Source organism: Capsicum annuum, chromosome 4 (genome assembly GCF_002878395.1).
Source record: "Capsicum annuum cultivar UCD-10X-F1 chromosome 4, UCD10Xv1.1, whole genome shotgun sequence".
NCBI classification, from domain to species: domain Eukaryota; kingdom Viridiplantae; phylum Streptophyta; class Magnoliopsida; order Solanales; family Solanaceae; genus Capsicum; species Capsicum annuum.
In genome coordinates, this window is record NC_061114.1 from 4430800 (window position 1) to 4443022 (window position 12223).

At 32.2% G+C, this 12223-nt stretch overlaps 1 long non-coding RNA gene across 1 annotated transcript; it reads right to left on the minus strand.

The window, feature by feature from the left end:
- Positions 1-7077: 7077 nt before the first annotated feature.
- LOC124897605 lies at positions 7078-9357 on the minus strand. The gene is made up of 2 exons (XR_007054369.1): positions 9114-9357; positions 7078-7330 (listed from the first exon to the last, which is right to left on the minus strand). It is a non-coding gene; the product is annotated as an uncharacterized LOC124897605 (long non-coding RNA).
- Between the last annotated feature and the right edge of the window lie 2866 nt (positions 9358-12223).

Here is a 12223-nt window from a genome sequence, read left to right on the forward strand (position 1 = left end):
GTCCTCGCAAAAAATTTTATCCATTCAAGTGGCTTCATGTGGCTCTTTCTTTGGTCTTTTTTTTTTTTAAATCATTTTTTATTTTGGCTTCTTCTTATTTTTTTTTATCTCAATTCTTTTTTTAAGAAAATATTTTTACATGAATATTTATGATTGGTGTATTTTGAGTCTTTGACATTACGCTTCTTCCATTTCAATTGAAGTTTTAAAATTTTGTGGTTTTAAATTAAAGAAATATCCTCCTTCTATCTCATATTAGTTGTCCACCTTCTTCACATGCCCTTCCATAAATAAGAAGAGTAGTTTTATGATTTTTTCTTAAAAAAAAATTATAAACTTGCATACACTTCAAAAAGAATTTCAATTGTAAGGGTAAAATAGAAAAAATTAATTAATTCTCTTTTGTTTTACAAATTGACAAATAATTTGGGCTATATTTGATAATGTAGACAACTACTATGAGATGGATGGAACAGGTTGCTTTTAAATCTTGTGGTTTTAAACTTTTCATGTTGAATGTTAAAAGCAAAAATTACCTAAAACCACAACATAACTATCTAAACTTCTAAAAATTCCTCCACTTCTTAAAAATTACTTAAATCCCTACATTTAATATTTTTTATTATTTCTGAGATACAAGTTAACCCTACATGTATCTAATGTATGTATCTACTGTGATACAAGTTAATCACATTAGATACATGTATCAGCAGTATGTATCTAATGTAATTAACTTGTATCATCAGAGGTCAAATGTTGGGATTTTAGGATATTTTGAAAGATATTGGGATTTTTAGTAATTAATGGTAAACATGTCGGTATATATATAAAATTTACATGTTAAAATTATAAAAACATAGTAAATATTGAAAAAATCTCTCTTTTGGAGACATATCAAAAAAGAAATAAAGACATTAAAATTGAGATAAAGGAGTAGCAAATTTTTATGAATTTTTTAGATCTTTATTTTCTTTGATTTATATTAACTCCATCCAGTTTTTAAATCTTGTGGTCTTAGACTTGTCATATAGAATGTTAAAATTTTAAAATCTTATTAAATATAGAAAAATCATATATTTTTTGGACATACTAAAAAATAAGCAAGACACTTAAGTTGAGATGAAGGAGTAACAAATTTTTATGAATTTTTAGCTCTTTACTTTCTCTGATTTTTATTTTATTTTATTTTTAACTCTTATACTTAATTTGTAATTAATGTGTTCTATATAATGATGAAGGTCTTAATAATATTTTTGAAAATTAAATTTAAGACAGTTGAATTTTTACATAATGAAAAACTTATATTAAATAGGTACTATTTAATTAAAATTACTTAATGAAGATCATTTTTTATTTTATGGAGGAAACTAATTTTTTAAGGAGTATGACAAAAATAAAAATATCATAACTATGAATAAGAAAGCCAAATAAATTACTCTTTATATTTTTTTTTCATTATAAATTTTTGACAAATTTAGTAATTATAAAAATTTATGAACAATTCATTTTGATGTGTCATTAGGTTTTATAAATTATGCACTAAAAGAATATAATACCAATTAATTTTTTTTAATTAAAGCATTGTTATTTTTTTATTTAGAGTTTGGGCCCGGGCTTAGCACGAGCTGTGGATAACTAGTAGGAAAAATACATAAAGTAGCATACTGAAGTATTAAATTACAAAAAATAACAACACTTTTATCAAATTACATTTTTTAGCATATGTATTTGTATGTATTTGTATTTTTGTAGCAACAGTTTGCAAAAATACAAAATAAATTTCGATCATAAGGGCAGTAAAAATCATATGTATTTGTATTTTTGTAGAAACAGTTTACAAAAATACAAAATACAACTTGCTATATTATATAATTATGAAACTCATAATTAAGGAGATAAGTATGCTATTTCTGAATTTTGCCGTAACTAGTATAGATGTATAAAAGAAGATAGGACTTTAATCAAGTGGCACATGTATGACTGCCACTAAGCAAAATGTTGCAATCCACATATCATTTTCCACATGTCATGGCATTGTCCATAATTAATTATTTTTTTACACTATATACATATTCGGGTATTGTATAAATTCGTAGTAAAATAATTACAATATTTTGAATATACCATAATTAATAGAAAACTATTTCTAACAAAATCTCTATTATATAATAATAATATTTTGACATTTTTAAATTTATTATCTTTATTTAAAATATAATAAATTATAAAAATCTATTATAAAGTAATATAAATATATCGTCACATCAAGAATTTTACTTGTATCGAAAATATTCTAGAGGGGTACTAAACTATATTCCTACAAAATGCCAAATTAAATTAAAATAATCCAGGATAGATTTAGATAATACTAAAATTATATAAAAATACACGAAAATGACCGTAAGGGTCATTACACCTTCTCAACTCCTCCATTCACATTCTCTACCCTCGTCGCCCCCTTCTTACTTTTTTGCTTCTTAGGTGCTATTTTCACAAGTTATAAGGATGAAAGAAAGCATAGGGGGAAGAGCAGTGGTGGGGGAATGAACCACTGTCAAGGGAGGGAGAGTTTGACTTGATTGATGTAATTGGAGAAGCATAGGGGGAAGAGCAGTGGTGGGGGAACCAAACAAAACCACTGTCCAGGGAGGGAGAGTTTGACTTGATTGATGTAATTGGAGGGGCCACGTGATGCGGCATTATTATTATATTTTATTCAGAATGTCTGCATAGATATTTGTCTGTATTTTATTTCCGAATGCCACGTGCACATTTCACAAAAAGAATAATAAATGGGAAATGCTATTATCAATTTGGGTTTAGTGGTTTATTATTTTTTGTTTTCTGGGAAAACACCAAATCACTCAGTAATTTGCTGGGAAGGATATTCAATTGTCGCATTGCACTGTGATAGCAAGGCTTCTATACAGATAGCCTCTAATTCTATTTGGCATATTGACATAGATTTCCATTTTGTCGGGGAGAAAATCAAACCACTGCTGATTCAACCTCAACATTTGGAAACTCATTTCGAAATTGCAGATTTGCTCACCAAAGGCTGTGGGATTACTATATGTCTATCAATTTCCAGCTTGATGGGGTAACTGGTTTAGATTACTTGTTAGTTATTAGTAGAGAGGTGAAAGCATGAGCTCAGTTACTTGGTATTGTAAACCGTAAATGTTAGTACTTTTTTAGGACATATTTTGCAACAGAAACTACTGCATCAATACTATGGTGTAGATCCTATTCGTTCCTGGAGGTCCGTACAGAGATTGCCCTACGTCTGCTTCTGACATGCCTGAACCGGCGAACCTGTTGTTTCTTCGTACAGGAAACTGTGCATGTAGAGCAGATACGAATGTGGAAAGTCCTAATATTACCGTGAAAGATGAAGTTGGCTGATTTAGCTTTTGTAATTACCTTGAAGTAACAGCCAGGGTTTGTATGCTCGTTGGATGTGTCAACATATAACGGAAGCCATAATATTTTCTGCTGGAAAATGAAAAAAGTATCTAACATTGGCTGTTATATTAGTAGCTTTTTCAATATTGAGTACATTGAAATATCAAAATTATGGTTTCAAACATAAAAGTTGTGGATGTGTTAGTAGCGTTTTCGATATATACCTATACTCTGTATCGAAAGTTACAAATACCAGTGAACCCATAGCTGACACTACTTACATTTTGGTTTGCCAAAACTAAGTCCGTATTTGTTATGATGTAATAGTCAGCATGTTACTATTAAGTTGTCCACTGGTGTAAAACAAAAATAATACTCCAACCAAGAAAATCTATTATAAGTCTGAATCTCATATCTATCCCTTTAGTTCCTTTTTTTGTAATTTTTTTTTGGAGCCCACAACTTTACTTCCTGTTCCCTGTACTGGTCTATGAGTGAAATTATTGGTAACTTTATGCAAGGAAGAGACATTTTAAACATGAACATCTTTCGTATAAATTATTGAAATATTAATTCAATTCATTCTTTGTGTGTAATTGTAGACACATAAAATTTATTGGATCAAATTCATATAAAATTTGAATTTGAACCATATGTTATTGGGTTTAAATTTATTTTGGACTAAAGAAAATAATAAGCCTATTTTATTCTTCATCAAGGTCCATCTCACATTGAAGCCCAAACTTATCAAGTGACGTGGCATCACAGTCAAATCCAAAACCAATGAGACGCAGCCATATGTACAAATGATGTGAAAATCTCATTCAAATTCAACAACCAGTCAAAAGGTGCCAAGTGTCAAAATGACATGTTTCGTCCGATCACAAGCAACTAGGCCTACCCCACAACTATAAATAGGGGGTAACATAACATTCTAAGGGAAAGAAAGAAAAAAAGGAGGGCATTCTGCAAGCATTGGAGGAAACTTCTGCATTGACTACACAACAACAAATTGACTAACGGAGTTCTGCCCGGAGATCAACTCGACAAGACGAATTGAAGTGCTGTCAGACAACTTCCGGAGATCCAAACACATTTCTAAACACATTTCTAGGAGGCTCAAATCATCCTACATTCGAGAATCACGCTGCAAAGGCCCTACAATCACGGAAAAACTTAGGAGAGAAGAATCAAGAGAATAACAGAATTGTACCAACAAAATTTATTTATATCAAATTAGTCCTTTTGTTTATTTTATTTTTGCTTGCAATTAATTTTCAGCGTTAACGAAAATTTTTTGAGAACAGTTATTACATCCTTACATTTGGTTACAAAAGTTAGGATAAAATGACACTAATGGCATCTTATGCTTAATGCTAGATTCAAAATAGTCTCTTAAGCATGTATTTAATAGTTTTGGTTCTTTAAGTTTGTTAAAAGATAATATTTTTAGTCTTTGTCAAATATTTAATTTTTTTTTTTGTTAAATATTACCGAATTCATTCTTTCTGGGTTATTGAACAACTTACCTTTGTTTATAAAAGTTAGTGGAAGACTCCTTTTCGAGTCAATACGAGTTATATTTCTTTCTTGAACAAATTAAAGTCACTTTCTTTTTCTTTCTTTAGTTGTATTATTACTCTTGAGATGACATAAAGAATGGAAAGCTTTTCCTTTTGCCTTAAAAGTTGTTTGAATGAAGAGATATTCTAAAAGAAAGAGAAAGAGATCATGGACATGTGATCCGGAGGTCACGGATTCAAGCCTTGAAAATAGTATTTGACAGAAATATAAGATAAGGCTTCGTACAATACACCCTTGTGATGGGACCCTTCCTTGGACCTTGTGCATAGCGCGAGAGTTGGTTTTTTTAAAGAAAGATGGGGCAACGAAGAAAAGGAGGTTAAAATGGCTCTCAATGGATAGAACAACTTTCAATAGCTTTTAATAGGTTTATTGACTATTGAGGGGCTTTAAATAGCCAACATAAAACAAAAATTAGCATAATTTGAATTTCAAAATAATCTAAAATAGCTCAACAACTAAGATAACCTAAGATAAAATTTAAAATTCAAACTCTTCTTAATTCTAAACAACTTATTAACTAAAATTTATTGCTGTAACTAAATCAATTTTCAACATTCCTCCTTTGATTTAGTTACTGCAATTTAAAAAAGTTGCTCCTCCTCAATTTCTGCTTCCACAAATTGTACTTGAGGATTGTGTTTAAACTTGCACACTTTTGTAACATGACCTACTTGTTTGCAATTTCCACAGATTGCATCAGGTCTCCACCAACAAAAATTTCTCCCAAGTGTGTTTTCTTTTTGTAATGTCTGGAAGGAGGATAATTACTTTTTTCTTTTTTTTTTGTTTTGTGCATAAAAGGCAATCTGAGTAACATTGTCTTGTCTAAAGGCCCTTCTTTGATCTTGTGCTTGAAGAGCACTTATTAGTTCTTCAACACAGATAGTAGAGTGATCTTTAGACACTTCCAGAGATGAGATTTTAGACTCGAATTTCTCTGAAATAGTCACAAGAATTTTTTCTACTATTCTATAATCTTTGAAATCCTCGCCAAGTGACCTGAGTATACCGGCAAGCAAAGAAATCTTTTCATAATACTTAGCAATAGTTTCAAAATTTGTATATGTCTAACTCAGTCACTTCCTTGATATTCTTTTTTTAGTTTTTTCCAAGATTCATTTGTTGTCTCACAAGCAATGATTTTAGAAAAAATTGAATTCGCAACTGAATTTTGAATTATAGTTTTGGCTTTGAATTTTTTGAGCTTTTCAGCTGAATGAGATTCAATTTGAGCAACGGTAGAATTTTCAGGGAGTGGTTGTAATGGTGTATCATCCGCTACAACTTCTCACTGATCATAGACTCGAAGATATGATTTTATTTTCACTGATCAAATTTGGTAGTTTTTACCTGTGAAAATTTTTGGGGCATTCAATGAAAGACTACTGCTTGACATCTTTTTGGTTGAAAATAGTCCTACGCTTTAAAAATAAGCACGAGATTAAAAATGGTAGCCCTGACGGATTAAAATGGGTAGACCTAACTGGTTAAAAAGGTATCCCTTGCGGGTTTAAAATAATATGGTAGCGTTTTTGAAGAATTCACAGATCCTGTAAGATCAATGAAGTTCTTGATACCACTGTTGTTTTTTTAAAGAAAAATGGGGCTTTGAAAAGGGAGTCAAAATGACTCTCAATGGATTGAATAACTTTCAATTGGTTTATTGAGCATTGAGGGGCTTTAAATAGCCAACATAAAACAAAAATCAACATAATTTGAATTTCAAAATAATTTACAATAGCTCAACAACTAAAACAACCTAAGCTAAAATTTAAAATTCAAACTCATTTTAATTCTAAACAACTTATTAACAAAAATTTCTGTAACTAAATCAATTTTCAACAGGAAGCTTTAGTGCACTGGGCTGACCTTTAAAGAGCAAGAGATCTCTTTTATATTTAAAGTCAAACCTACATCATTACTAGCCATATCCATATTTGTCATGCCCCAAGTTGAGGCCCTGGATGTGACATGCACCCGATACTATTACTAGTACGAGCGACCGTTTTGGCATATCACGTGATCATACAACTGACATAATGGATTGAGAGGAAATAGAAATAAGAGTTCTTAAAGGTTAAAGTCTTTCATCAATGTTCATCAATATCACTTAACGTTTGAAGATACAATAGTCATGACAAGTAATACTAAAAATTACAAGATTTGTTAGGTAACTAAATCAGTCTGTAAAGCCTTTAATAAGTATTAATACTAAAAGGAAAGAAAATATAATGAAGTTATCATATCCCATCCAACCTCCTGATAGGAAAGAGGTTCGCCAATAGCAGAAGATAGAGGTCCTAATGGGGCGCCTGACTACGGATATGAGAGCCAGAACCTACATCATGAAACGATGTAGCATCAAAGGCGGTCAATACGTGGAATGTATTGGTATGCAAAATCATTTCAGGAGGGTAGTACATCAAGAGGTTAGAAATGACAATAAAATTCAAATGTAAAAGAGGAAAATTGGAAAGGAACAAGAATATAAGATAAATTTATAATTGACCAAGTAAAGTAGGTTTAATTCCTTTGATTATTTGTGGGAGAAAGTAACGAACCGTCATAAACCACCATGTGAGCGCATGGAGTCTAATCTCGGCTCGATCAGCTAAGCCGTCCTATACCTTGCCGAGCATAGGACGTGACATGACATAATTTGCTAGCAAGTATCCATGGTTAGTCCCTTTTCGGGACACATGAAAGAAAAGAGAGTATCCGACTTACGGAATGATCTCTATCCTATGTTGAAAAATATAGTTTGGGACATTTGTCGTTTCATCCTATGCCTTCATGGTCAGCTAACTAAATCCCTTATGCTCATGACGTTGTCTTATTTATCTGATTAGAAATTGATCAAAAAGTTCGTCTTGTTACGTTCATGTTAATATTTTAGCCTTTTTAGGCTCATGCTTGTGGTTTACCTTTTTTAAGCTCATAATTATGTAAAGCCACTTTGGGCTCATACTGAGAGTTAACAGTAATAGGTTCATATTCATGAGTTAACACTATCAATATTGGAGAGTCATGATAGGTAATTTCATGGTTCGATATGATATAATTCATGCACATGATTGGAAGCATTCTTGTAAGAATATTCATGTTCATATTATTATTTATTAGGTCAATGAGGGATTCCCGGGAAGTAGGTATTATTATATTAAGACTTGCAAATTCATAACGTATACATCACAGTGCAAAGAGTTTTACGAATGTTGCGGGAAGGTTATCTTCTTATGGATTATGGAACAAGAATTATACTTTTAAGAGTTTCATAAATTATATCTTATAACTTTAATAGAAACGTTCACATGATGGCATAGCTGAGATTTTGACATTTTGACATGGAAGATTGGGCTAAGATAATGCAGCAGAGGTGCAGTAGTTTGCTGCGGGTTTATGATGGTGGCGTATGTTGTCATATGGTGAGGAAAAATATCAATTTACAGGCTGGTCATTTCCACTGTGACAGAGTCTGCCAAGAAATTGTTCCATACTGTGTAATATATTTACTTAATAATAGAGTAGGATATATTTGAATTAGCAATGTAACAGTATGTTCTTTTTTTTTTGTTGTTGTCTGAACGTTGCAGCGGAAGAGCGAGTAGTCTGTGCTGGTTGTTGTTTTGTAACTATGCAGTTCAAAAAGAATGTAATGAAGCATATTGCAGCTACAAGGCTGCGACACTGGTGTATCAGGACTGCTGGAAAGTGAACCGTGTACAGAAAACACGTTATAGAAGGATATATAATCTCGCAATGAAGTCAAAGAAAGAGTAGATATGTTTGGAAATTCAAAAATAACTAGGAGAGGTCATCTTTGATCAACAAATTATGTAATTAGTTCTCTCTCACTTCTTTTAAATAATGGGGTGCACTCTAGGTGTAATTGCTTGACTTTGCAGATCATAAATCTTTCACAGTTATTGCCAAAATCATCTATGTTCGTACATCAATCACGAGGGTCATTGGAACTCACAAAATTCAGAAAGGAAGAACATGAAACAGAGAGTTATCTTTACACATCCAACAACTATTAAACCATTCAATAGTTTTAGAGCAATTGGAATTGGATAACAGTACAACGTCCAGAAACGAGAGTAAGGAATGGTCCTACATACCTCTTAAACGTTGAAAGAACTTTGAGATTGGAAGAAAAAATTCCAACGTGATTCTCACCAATTTGTGTTTCTTAGGAGTTGTGATTGAGAGGAAAAATAGAGATATATTCTAATGGAAAACTTCTCAAAACTGATGGAGAAGTGAGGCTTTTTATAGTATGAACAGGTGGAAAATAGAGTGCTTGGTTTAAAGCATGTAACTGATGGGAAGTAGAGAGGCGTATCTAGCTGAGAAAAATTAATGTTCCATTGAAGGAAATAATGCTTGTAACTGATAACTTAAGAGGGTTTTAATTACATGAAATAAATTGCAAAACGAAAAGACAAAATTACCCTTGAAATACCTCACAAACCAGTGGGCCTGAGATGTTACAATATTGCTACCAATTAATTCAATTATGGAGAAAGATTTTACGTCTTTTCTCTTAACACTCTTGTTACTTCACTATGTTATGGTTGGTTCAGCCATGACCCAAACCAACACTACCACTGATAAATTAGCTCTTCTTTCTTTAAGATCCCAGATCATTTCCGATCCTTTTCACTTCTTGGATGAAAGTTGGTCTCCCACTACTTTTTCTTGCCATTGGGTGGGAGTCACTTACGAGTCTCATCACCAGCAAGTGAAGTCCTTGAATCTTTCCAACATGGCTCTTACTGGCAAGATTCACCGTTAATTTGGAAACCTCTCATTTCTTTCTTCTCTTGACTTGGTAGCAACAGTTTCCAGGGAATTTTGCCTCAAGAAATGGCACACTTGCGTCGGCTTAATTTCCTTGATTTAAGTGTCAACAACTTCAGCGGGGTGGTTCCTTCTTGATTTGAATTCTTACACCAACTTCAAGTTCTAAATCTTGGAAATAATAGTTTCACAGGCTCCATCCCTAGTTCATTTTCTAATGTGTCCACACTTGAGACTTTGAATCTGAATTTCAATTCCATCGAGGGCCAAATACCAAAAGTGATTGGAAGTCTTATAAACCTTAGAGAATTAAAATTGAGGGTTAACAAGCACATAGGTTCTATTGCTCTGTCACTCTCGAATGCGTCAAGGTTAGAGACTTTAGATATATCTTATAATTCACTTCAAGGAAACATTCCAGAAGGGATCGGCATCAACATGAACTGGTTGGCCATAGAATATAATTAACTTACGGGTTCTATACCATCCACAATTTTCAATATTTCTAGGATCGAAATCATTGGATTTACAGGCAATAGCTTATCAGGAAATCTCCCCAATGGTTTATGTAATGGTCTCCCAATACTCAAAGGGCTTTATCTATCCAAAAACAATCTTCACGGTCATATGCCTACAAGTTTGTCAAATTGTTCAAAACTTCAAAGACTGTCTTTATCAATAAATGATTTTGATGGACCAATACATAGTGAAATTGGAAGATTAACTAATCTGCAGTTCTTGTATCTCAGATATAACCAATTCACATGTATGTTTTATTGGTGTAATATACCACAAATCACAATAATTGTTACAATTGAAATAAAATAAACAAAGAATGAAGAAAATAAGATCATCTTCTTCTTGACTGAGGCGCGGATATCTCACTTTCTTTAAGGAGATTCAAGCCCACTGCGGCATAATCTACACCGATCTAGCAGTATATCTCTTGACTTGTCACCTCCAGGATACAACAGCCCATCAACGATGTACAACTCAAGCAACTCCGAATTCGTTGTAGAGTCCAAAGCTCTACCAAAAGAGCACCTTCCTTCAACATATAGTTTATATAGTGAATATAGTTAAAGACTTAGAATATTTTCTGTGTCTCAACTCTCTTTTACTAGTATATTTACTCTTTTTTATTTAGTGAATATAGATGAAGACTTAGAACATTTTCTATGTCTCAACTCTCTCTTTCACTTCACATCTTTTTTTCCTTATCATATTTCCTTGTACTTCCAATAACATGCAAGACCATCTCTATTTATAGGTGAGGTATTCATTCTTGTATTGAATAGGATAAATGACGGGTAGATGAATAGTCTTATGTTACATAAGTTACATGAAAGTAATGGCCATGAAGTTAAAAGAACTAATGACATTGAGAGTTACAAAAACTAATGGCTATTTAGGTTACAAGAGTGTAAATGACCAAGTTGAATTAAAACCTACATTCTTACCACTACTAATGTGAGTAAATAGGTATAAAATACCTCACAATTTTAGATTAAAAAAGAAGCCAAAATGACATGCTTTTTATTTAATGTCGTCACTTATTTACACCATGGGATAATGTGTTTGCTGCTTCACCATATTAACGGATAGGAGTTACATCACAAATGCAAAATAACATTCTATAAAAGTAATCTCAAATGCTAACCCCAACAGTTTTTATCTTATGAATGTGTTTATCTAATTGCTTCGGATAATTTCAGTTATTGAATTAAGAGGTATCTAAGTTTGGTCATATAAGGCATGGAGAGAAGCCAGATTAAAGGTTCTGTTCAAATATATTTATCTTCTATACATATTTTTTTTCTTTTTTCTTCTGATACTTTCGCATCACCAACAATATAAAAGTTAAAATCTTAGTGGATTCTACCACGGGAGATTGACAACTTAAACAAGATGCAATTCTTATATTTTAGCAAAAATAGATTGAACCAACTCACTAGTACTCAACTATATGTGTTTCCAGGTGAAATACCCAAAGAGAAAAGCAATCTCATTGAGTTGGAGGAACTTAATATTCCGAATAATAGATTCAGTGGTCCACTTCCAACAGAGATCTTCAACATATCCGGGCTAAGAGAGATTTCTCTTTCATTCAACAATCTATCATGAAGCCTCTCACCAAACATGTGTTCTAACGATAACATTGATGGTCTTTATATGGCCGTTAACAATATTGTTGGGACTATTTCCCATTCTATCTCCAATTGTTCAAAACTTACTATTTTAGATCTTTCAGTCAACAAACTCACTGGCTTGAATTGGATATTTGACTCATCTACAGTATCTAAATTTAGGGGGAAACAATTTAACCAGTGATTCATCATTAAGCTTCTTGACTTCCTTAACCAATTGCAGAAATTTAATATATCTTTCTCTATCTTTCAACCCTCTAAATGGTATGCTTCCAGCCTCC